This window comes from Kogia breviceps, chromosome 3 (genome assembly GCF_026419965.1).
Source record: "Kogia breviceps isolate mKogBre1 chromosome 3, mKogBre1 haplotype 1, whole genome shotgun sequence".
Lineage (NCBI taxonomy): Eukaryota > Metazoa > Chordata > Mammalia > Artiodactyla > Physeteridae > Kogia > Kogia breviceps.
The window spans coordinates 80950053-80960052 of record NC_081312.1 but is presented as its reverse complement, the minus strand read 5'-3'; the positions used below and the strand labels follow the sequence as shown (position 1 = coordinate 80960052).

At 36.7% G+C, this 10000-nt stretch overlaps 1 protein-coding gene across 13 annotated transcripts in view; it reads right to left on the bottom strand.

Moving 5' to 3' along the window:
• The window catches only part of CDIN1 (CDAN1 interacting nuclease 1), a 222127-nt gene that overhangs the window by 140739 nt on the left and 71388 nt on the right, over positions 1-10000 (bottom strand). The gene's annotated exons all lie outside the window — the stretch shown is intronic.

Here is a 10000-nt window from a genome sequence, read left to right as displayed (position 1 = left end):
TGTGTGTGTGTGTGTGTGTGTGAGAGAGAGAGAGAGAGAGAGAGAGAGAGAGAGAGACACACACAATATGTATGTCGGAGTATCTGATTAAAAAATAAGAGAATTTTAAAAGCAAAATCTGTCCCACTGTCACCCTTTTGTTGACCTCATCTCCCCCAGTTCTTTTGCCTTTCATACTTCTGCTAAAGATACAGTTTTCTACCTTCCAATCAGAAAGCCAGGCCAACAGCCTCAGACAAAGAACATCACTGATGCCAGTGTTGACTCAAAGGACATGCAACAGACGAATGGTTTTGTGAATGGTGCAGCCTACTTCCTTCATCCCCAGAGGCACAAAGATCTCTTCCCTGCTGCTGAAAATTTAACCTGAAGCAACTAAACATGCAACTTATCTTTAAAGGAATGTTCTTAAACAAGCAGTACTTTTCTTTACCAAATGTTCATCGGTAGTCTGAAAACAACAGGAACAGCTACAATGGAAATGCAGAAAAGAAAGATTGAAACAAGAAATTTTTTTTTATTGGCGTATGTTGCTTTACAATGTTGCGTTAGTTCTGTTGTACAACAAAGTGAATCACCTATATGTATACATACATCCCCTCCCTCTTGGACCTCCCTCTTACTGTCCCCACTCTATCCCACCCCTCTAGGTCATCACAGAGCACCAAGCTGAGCTCCCTGTGCAATACAGCAGGTTCCCATTAGCTCAAATAAGTCAAAGAGGCCATAGGACACTCTGCCCACCGAATACCTTCTAAACAGAGGTATTCTCTGACTGACCAGCATTTTTGATAATTTATGGAAGAGTGGTGCCTGAAGCACGGAAAAGACCAAAATTAGATCCAGGGTTTTTTTGTTTTTTTTTTTTAACATCTTTATTGGAGTATAACTGTTTTACAATAGTGTGTTAGTTTCTCCTTCACAACAAAGTGAATCAGTTATACATATACATATGTTCCCATATCTCTTCCCTCTTGCGTCACCCTCTCTCCCACCCTCCCTATCCCACCCCTCTAGGTGGTCACAAAGCACAGAGGTGATCTCCCTGTGCTATGCGGCAGCTTCCCACTAGCTTAGATCCAGGTTTTAAAAAGGAATTCACTTTTATTTTGATTTCTTCACTTCAAAAGCATTGTCCCTAATAATCAAAACTAGTTGATTTGCAAAAACAAAACAAAAAGGTACTTGTTCATAAATAGAACAGACTGAGATCAGGAAATTTATTTTTGATACTTATTATAGCATTGACAGGCCTCTTTTTATGAAGAAGAGAGTATGTAACCAAAGAAAATTTATCAGTCATTCTGCAGAGGGCTTTACTTGGGGCTGACACTAAGTAATTTCATCACTGAGATGAATGATAGAATGTATGGCACAAATTTAACACCCGAATCTAAATGAAAGGTGTCTACTTCAAATATAACTCAAATTAAAAATATACACAAGTGTATATATATGAATATGTTTTTATAAATGATTAAACAAATAAATAGAAGAGATAAAACTTCTTTACGGAAGAATTCCAAATAATACATCTAGATACTCCTTCTTCCAGGAGGTGGAGTTTAATCTCCCTCCTCAACTTGAGTGTGGGCTAGATTTAGTGACTTGCTTCTACAGAATACAGAGTGTTCTGGAAGGGGGAAGATAGCAACTTTACAGTGGAGAAATCTGGCAACTACCACCTTAACTAAGAGACGTAGGTTACCATAACTAGTGACAAGTTATATTAGTATCATGTACCCGTTGATATGACATGATGATAAGGGAACTTCACCTCCGTGGTAGGCTCTCCCCAAACCTACAATCCAGTCCTATCAGGAGAAAAACATCAGATAAACCCAAATGGAGAGACATACAGAATACCTGATCAACATTCCTCAAACCCATTATGGTCATCAAAAACAAGGAAAGGGGCTTCCCTGGTGGCGCAGTGGTTGGGAGTCCGCCTGCCGATGCAGGGGACGCGGGTTCGTGCCCCCGTCCGGGAGGGTCCCGCGTGCCGCTGAGCGGCTGGGCCCGTGAGCCGTGGCCGCTGGGCCTGGGCGTCCGGAGCCTGTGCTCCGCGATGGGAGGGGCCACGACAGTGAGAGGCCCGCAAAAAAAAAAACAAAAAAAAAAAACAAGGAAAGGCTAAACAACTCACACACTAGAGATTTAGGAACATGATAACTAACTATAATGTGGGACCTTGCATAGGATCTTGAATCAGAAAAAAAGCCATTAACTAAAAAAAGTGGTAAAATTAAAATAAAGTCTGGAGTTTGATTAACAGTAATGTACCAATTACTTGACAATTATTTATGTTTGTGTTGACAAACGTAAAACAGTAATATAAAATTACAACGTTAGGGGTAACTAAAACTGAGGGACAGGTACAGGGAGAACGCAATGTACTATCTTTGCAGCTTTTCTGTAGATCTAAAAGTATCTCAATAAAATTTTTATTTAAAAAAGTAAAAGCTTTCCAGTGGACTTTCTGCCCCCCAGAAATGTAACCCTTCCATTACCACCAGAAACCCAACTCCCGTTGCTTTTGAAAGAGTGTCTGTTGCTTTTGAAAGAGTGTTGGCTAAAAGAATTCCTGAAGTGTGAGGAGGTATAATTATGAATGATTATGGCAGAAAAAAAGGTTTTAAATTTCCATAGTACATAGATAGATAGACCATCCATATGCTGTTTTGTTATTACAAGATAAAGTTAATTAGTAAGAGAATTCAAGAGATGGGAGTTCATCCTCCCATTCTATGCAGCCTTTGATAAGACGATAATGAATTTCTCCCCATAAAGAACATCACAGAAAGTATTTCAAGAGGTTTCAGGATCTCAACAATGATCAGAGAATTGGAATTTCAAGAGTACTTAAAGAAGATGAAGGGTAAATTAATTCCTTCTTATGTTTCAAGTAAGTATTGGAATATCACTGTCTATTACTACAAAAGTCACTATCATTTGAGTGGTACTATGTGCCAAGCAGCATGCTATGTACTTTACAAAATCATCCTTAATCTGTATAGCCTTGAAAGGTAGATGTTGTTATCCAGTTTTAAAGAAGAGCAAACCATGGCTCCCAAAGAAATTAATCAAGGTGACAGCTAGTATAGGATCAAACTGGGATTCCAACTAAACAAGTGGAAATATACACAAACTGTAACAGATAAGATTTAGGTAGGAAAGAGATAAACTTCTCTGACATTAAGAGAAGCTAAGCACTTGGGTAATATTCTAAACAATGCTATTAATTCACATTCATTAAATAATGGAAAGAAGATGACTCTGAAATCAAAAGACCTAGGTCCCTTCCCTTGCTCACTGCTTTTGTTCATTCCTTTGGGCATTTAGACACACAGTGAGGGTAAGCAGAGGAGCAGGTAGGCCTGGGTAATCTGGGTTCAAGCCCCAACTCTTGCCCTCTCTAGCTATAGACTAGGCTGCTCATTTATCCTGAGCACTGTTTATCATTTATAAAACTGTAAAATAACGTGTGCCTTATCTATGTCAAATATTTGTTGTACAGGTCAAATAAAACATATTAAAGAATAAAGTTCTATTCCAATGCTTTAGGATTTACCTGCAAAATTCCGAAATTTCCTCTCAATCCTAGAGTTGAAATGCCCCATACTCCTGTGTTACTTTCTCAACAAGTAAATGGTAGGTACATTATCAACAAAATATGTATTTCAAGTCAACAAATATTTATGAATGTGAGACCAGGGAATGGACCAAGACAAGGAAAACAGTCCACCAAAACTCATTCCTGTATAAGTTATATAAAATGTCTTAGGCTGAAGATAAAAATTAAAATTTGGAGGTTAGGTGGCTTAGTGAAGAAGATAAATCATTTACCAATTACACAATTTAGTTTTAGCAAGAATAATTTGATAATCCCTATTAAAATACAAAGGTTAGCTCATATACAATGTCAATCACAGATTGACTATGATCCCAAAGGTCAATGCATGGGCCCTGAATGAAGCAGAAGTTATCTGCCATCAACAAAGGAGATCTACTCAAAATGTTGCATTTTATGTCCTTGCAAGGCAAAAGGAAGTAGCTCATACTGTCTGTACATTTTTATCTGGTTAATGAATAAATACTATTCAGATTTTCCAAGAACACTGTTCATCAAGCTACTCAAGCAAAAATATTTACTCTAATAAGAGTTGCTTACAAAATGAAGCAGGGGCAAAAAAAAAAAAGGAAAAAAAACACTGTACAATTATCTCATTCTTAAATATATTAGCATTCTCTCATGAATTAGGAGAAAGTGGAATTCCTAAATTCTCAAACCGTGACGTAATATTGGTTTTATTGATCCTCTGCACAATTTGTGGGAGTACCCAATCATTATTTTGACAGTTTTATCATAAGGTAATAGACTTCCTTTTAGATAATTGCAGTTACCACATTCAATTTCAATCTTCCATAGGATTTTTTCCTAGATACAGCTTTACTGTCAGTCCTAGATCACATTACTTTCTTTTTTATAGCTATACACACAAAGCATTTTAGGTGTTACACCTAATTATGTCAGCACAATAACAATTTAAAAGCTCATCATTAAGAAATAAAGGTTAAGCACTTATATGTTAAAACTCCTTTTTATAAAGTCATATAGTGCTATCTGACATAAGTAAATGAATTACACAGGCACTTAAAAGTCTGAGATTTATAGAAAAAATAAGATCTCTTTTTGGATAAACTGGGAAATTTGATGAGCTTATGCCCAGGCTATAACATTTCTGAACTTCAGTGTTGACTTCAAAGTTTTCCGACTCATTCATGTGAAAAACTATTTAGCTATACAAGTTTCACAACACAGAGTTCTGTGACAAAATACTTTTTTCCTAGGGAGGCAGTTTAGCATAATCATTAAGAGCTTGGGCTCTGAAATCATATTGTCACTAATTACTGTTTAACCTGGGGCAAGACACTCAAGATCTCTGTGCCTCGGTTTTCTCATCTGGAAATGGGAATAATACTACCACTTGTCTCATAAAGTTGTTCTGAGGATTAAATACCCCAATATTAAGTAAACTCTTAGAAAGTACCTGGCATATATAGTATGTGCTATGTGACTATCAGATATTATTATTATTGCTTACCTGAATTGCCTTAAGCAGGTAATAACTAAATAAAGACATGAAAAAGGATCAAAACTGAAAAGAGATCTAAGCCAGTAGATAGGGTGGCAGAAATACAGTGGGAGACAAGACATTAGCTACTCATGGAAAGCAGGATTACGGGGCACTTCAACTATAGAAGAAAAAGCATATTTGAGGTTCAGAAGTTCTTTTGTAGAAAGAATGAATTAATTAGGCTCAAAGGAACTCTAAATATTGAGGCAAAAATTGGCATCCGAGGCTTTAAAACTAAATGGGAGAAAAAAACACAGGCACAATCTAATGCATTTCATCTTTTGAGAGAAAAAGAATCAACCTTCGTTCTTGACTGCTGTCACAATACACAGCTCTCTGTCATGATCAATTATAAAGTGTACTGCAAGTAATTTATAACTAATAAAGTAAATGTATTTTTTTAATAAATGAAAGTTGATTTACATATTTATATAGTAATATTACTCTTCGTCAGTGTATTCCAATATATTTTCTTGAGTGGAAGAGTGGAAAGGGAGTTACAGAAAAGGGCTGGGAATCCTAGTTACCACCTGGTCCAAATGATATCTTTCACCTCTGTCTTGTTGAAAAAAGCACTGCCATAAAAAACCGAAAACTCTGATCCTGGCACTCTGCTATTTAGAACCATCAATGGCTTTCCATTGCCTGCTAACTTAAATATAAACTCGTAGGTCTCAAATTCAGTATCTTCCATTATATGTTTCTAACTGAATCTGTCCAGCTTTAATTCCCACCAAGTCTGTACACACAAGCTTTCAGCTAGTGACTCTGGATTCTTCTTAAGCAGACCTCATACTTGGTTCACACAGCTCTCTGTCTTCAATTATCTTCCCCTGCAGCTATACTCTGCCAGTCCATAAAGCCTCTTTAATTCTACAAACCAGACATATCTTTCCATTAACTCCTTCCAGCATGTTTTTGCCTCTAAAAGCACATGTAGAATGATAATTATTATGTGTATGCTTCATACATCCCACTAAGCTGAGAATTCTCTGATGGAAAGGCTATGAGTTTTATGTCTCTTTCCACCTGCTATAGCAACTAACGTAGTGCCCAGAACATAGTCAGCACTCAAATAGCTCTTGACATACTACAGAAAAATGAAGAACATGAATTCCAAGGAAATCAATATTCCAGTATTGTTAGTAAGGGACCACTCAAAGTCTACTTAGATCCAAATACTTACGGAATGCTTTTTTACACTTTCTTCTATTAAAGTTAGAGCTTTAAAGATGAGTATACTGTGTACTGATGGCCTGGCACACTGCCCAAAGCTCTAAACCAGTTTTTTTTTTTAATGACCTTAATGAAATTAAGAACAAAAATTAATAATTCCACTGGAGAAAACTATTTCAGTTGGGGGGAGGGGTAATTACACGCATATTAGGTAGAAGAGCACATCCTCTTAGGAAAACCAAGACAGTAAACTGGAATTCTACAAAACATTCATGCTCACTGCAAATTCATTCATCTGTATTGTTTATTTTAAAAGGATATTACTATTAATGGTGGGATATCCGAAAGCAGGGAGGATATACTGCTATATGTAAGAAAGCTACGAAAAGCTGTATAAAATCTTCAGGAAGTAAACAAAACCATCAGTTTTTGATGTGAACGGAGGTATTTTCCTAAAGGTTCTTCAGAAACTTTAATTTGCCTTATATTCAGACTCAAGAACCGTCAATATGCTCACAATTTTATTATAATGCCAGCCTCCCTATTAAAAAGAGCTTTTACATGGAAGATTTTCATGGAAGAACTGTAAACATTTAGATAATCTTCTCCTGTTTAAGGATATTTCCATTTTCATATCTACTCCACTTAAGAAAATCTCCATAAACAGGGTTATCTGTAGTATGACTCTTAGGAGAAAGTCACCTTGCTTAGTGAGCCACTCACTCATTCACTCATGCACACATTTAATACTTGAGACTTAACATGGAGCAGGACATCCACTAAAATTGGGGAGCACTGAACAACTACAAAAAAAGACAATCTCTAGCCTTCCTGAACAAGTTAAGATGGGAAGGTGAGAGCCCAGGAATAGATTATAAAACATGGAATTAAAATTCAGGCTTTTTTTAGCGACTCAGTCTATAACTTGTCATCACTTTCCAATTTTACTCTCTGTTGGTGCAATTAAAAACATGATACAAAACAGGAAAAAAATGTACGTTGATATTTACAGCATTTGTTCAAAATATAAGGGCTTTCACTTTTAAGAAACCAGCCCAAAATGTAGTCTACCCGCTACTCGTTATTAATTAAAATGCTGTTGGTAATATCCCATGCTAGGAAGAAAGACTACTGAATGGGGTAGGGCTCAATCACTCGACATGATGGCATGAGAGTAAAGAGCGCTTCATCTCCTGCTTTTGCTCAGGTCTGTACTGTGACAGGAAAACCTGCAATCCTATTCTGACAGCATTTCCCCCAAAATTATTCTAACTGCTACTTCATTCACCATAATGCAGTAAAAGCTCCTAGCTGTTGGCTAGGAGCAGGAAGTCTTGGATTCAGGTACCAGCACCACCATAGACCGCCATGCACTTTACTGCCAATTCTGTTTACAAACTCTGCAGAGTCTGTTTCCTCACCTGTAAATTGGCCTCCTTTGCCTCACCTGGGCTATTTGGAGGCCACAGAAAACCAGAGAAATGCTTACTACTCTTCTCCCTCAGAACAAATTGACTTTAGAGTCCATAAGGATTTTAGGGGGAAAAGAAAATGGTACAACGTGAGTAAATTTCACTAAACTAAGTTGGAAGGAAGAAAAACGACTCAATTAAATATAATTGAACAACGTTATTTTGAAATCTGGGCTCTAGGGTCAGCTTTATGTAGTAATAACTATAGGATCATGGCCAAGTCACTTATCCTTTCTGGAACTCAGTCTCCATAATATCTATCCTATCAATATGTTAGTTTTGTTGGGAGGGTAAGCAACAGTACAACACCAAAGTATCCTAAAAGACTGTAAAACATGACTTAACCAGGGGCAACCACAAAATCAGTACTATGAAACTGGTTGTTATCAAAGTGCCACTCAGGTCTCTTTTTAACTACTGAGATGCTGAGCAACTCTAAAAATTATCCCACAAAAAATCCAACAGCACTCCTTGAGAGTAGATATTTTTAAAATATGTTACTGAAATCATATGACTTATGTGTCCCATGCTATTAACTATACTTTTTTATAGAAGGAAAAAACAATTTAAAACCGAGCATTGATCCAGTGGAAGCAACAGAACGTACATAGTACTCTCCACTCCCAAAGGAATAGGACTTTTTTCCCCTGATTTCTAATTTTAAGAGGAAAAAATTAAAAATACAAACCAAGACTGACTGAGACTTGCAGCTCATTAAAGCCGAGGTGATTTCCCCTATAAAGAATTCTATTGATCCTCACAGTCCACACTAGACAAAAAGTGTGCTCAGGGAAGGGGATGAGGGATGCCTGTGCCAACAGCACTGAACAAACCTGTTAGCTAATTGCTACCAAAGACAATTATCGTCGCATTGTTTCATAATGGAAACACAGTACAAAACTCTAATATACACAGAGGGAAATTTGATGATTTGACTGTGGAGCCATGTGCATTGAATTTCATTGCCAAAGGCCAGCCAGGTCGCTGCTATGAAGGGGAAGAAAGTGTCAGAATATAAGCCACAGTATCGTACAGCTCTTTACTTTAAGGGGGGAAAAAAAAAGGAAGAAAGGAAGGAAGAGGGATGAGAAAGACAAAGAAAAGAAAGGAAGACAACCCAGCGTCATCAGCAAACTGAATGAATTCTACAATCTGGCAATAATTTTAACATTTTCTGTTACTTTTAAAAATGATAAACCTCTGATAATGGTGGGTCACTAATCATAAAAAGATTTAAAAAATGATTTTCTGTCCAGAAGAATATTTAAATAGCTTTTTTGACTGGCCGTCAGCCTACTGGCAAGTATGGAGTTAAAAAGGTGGCTTCACAATAGCCTAGTATGATGATTAAAAATAACATCAAATATCTGTCACGATTTTACTTAAAGGAAAAAAAAAAAATCTGACTCCGTAACAACTCACAGTGAAACAGCCATTAACCCAACCAATTTTAAAAGAAAAAGCCTCAAAATATAGTTATTTGATTATACATAATCATAGTGTAATTCAAGCATACGATATTTACATTTGCCTCCTTTCTAAGAAGCCACATTCTTGAAATACCCTTTCCTTGATATGTTTCTAAAAATGCTCATGTCCTTCTCCAGTGTATTCATGCAAAACATTTAATCCTAGCATTGGAATTATAGGAATTCTGATATACAGTATACATCAAAATTATATTCAGTACTATTTAACTCTACTATGTAAAATGGTACAAAATAAAAAGAAGAATGTACTGAAGATGTGCCAGTGTTATAAAGATAAATTAACGGCTACAAAATTTATGATCAACCTATTAACTTCATAATTCACAAGTCAATGAATTCTGTTTTACTGTGTGGGCTACTGTTCTTTATAGGCTGGTCTACCTGCTTCTGACTATGCTGACTACTATTCTGACAAGACCTGGATAGCAGTAGGTCCAAAGCAATCAGAAGGTTGACTTTGACAAATGGCGGTGCTGCGGCGAAGTTGAAAATAACACACATCCACTTTAATCTCTTTCTTGATTAAATCGAAACCATACCATTCTGACATCATGTGATTTCCTCATGAAGCATCACTGCAGGTTACTTTAGAGGCTACATCTATTGAAATGATATTGAATTTTTAGGGGAAGTACTTAATTCATTCAAATGAAACCTTCACAAGGTAACTGGGCCACCAGTCACTGATAACTGCAGATTCAAAGAAAAATCAGAGAAGTCCCTG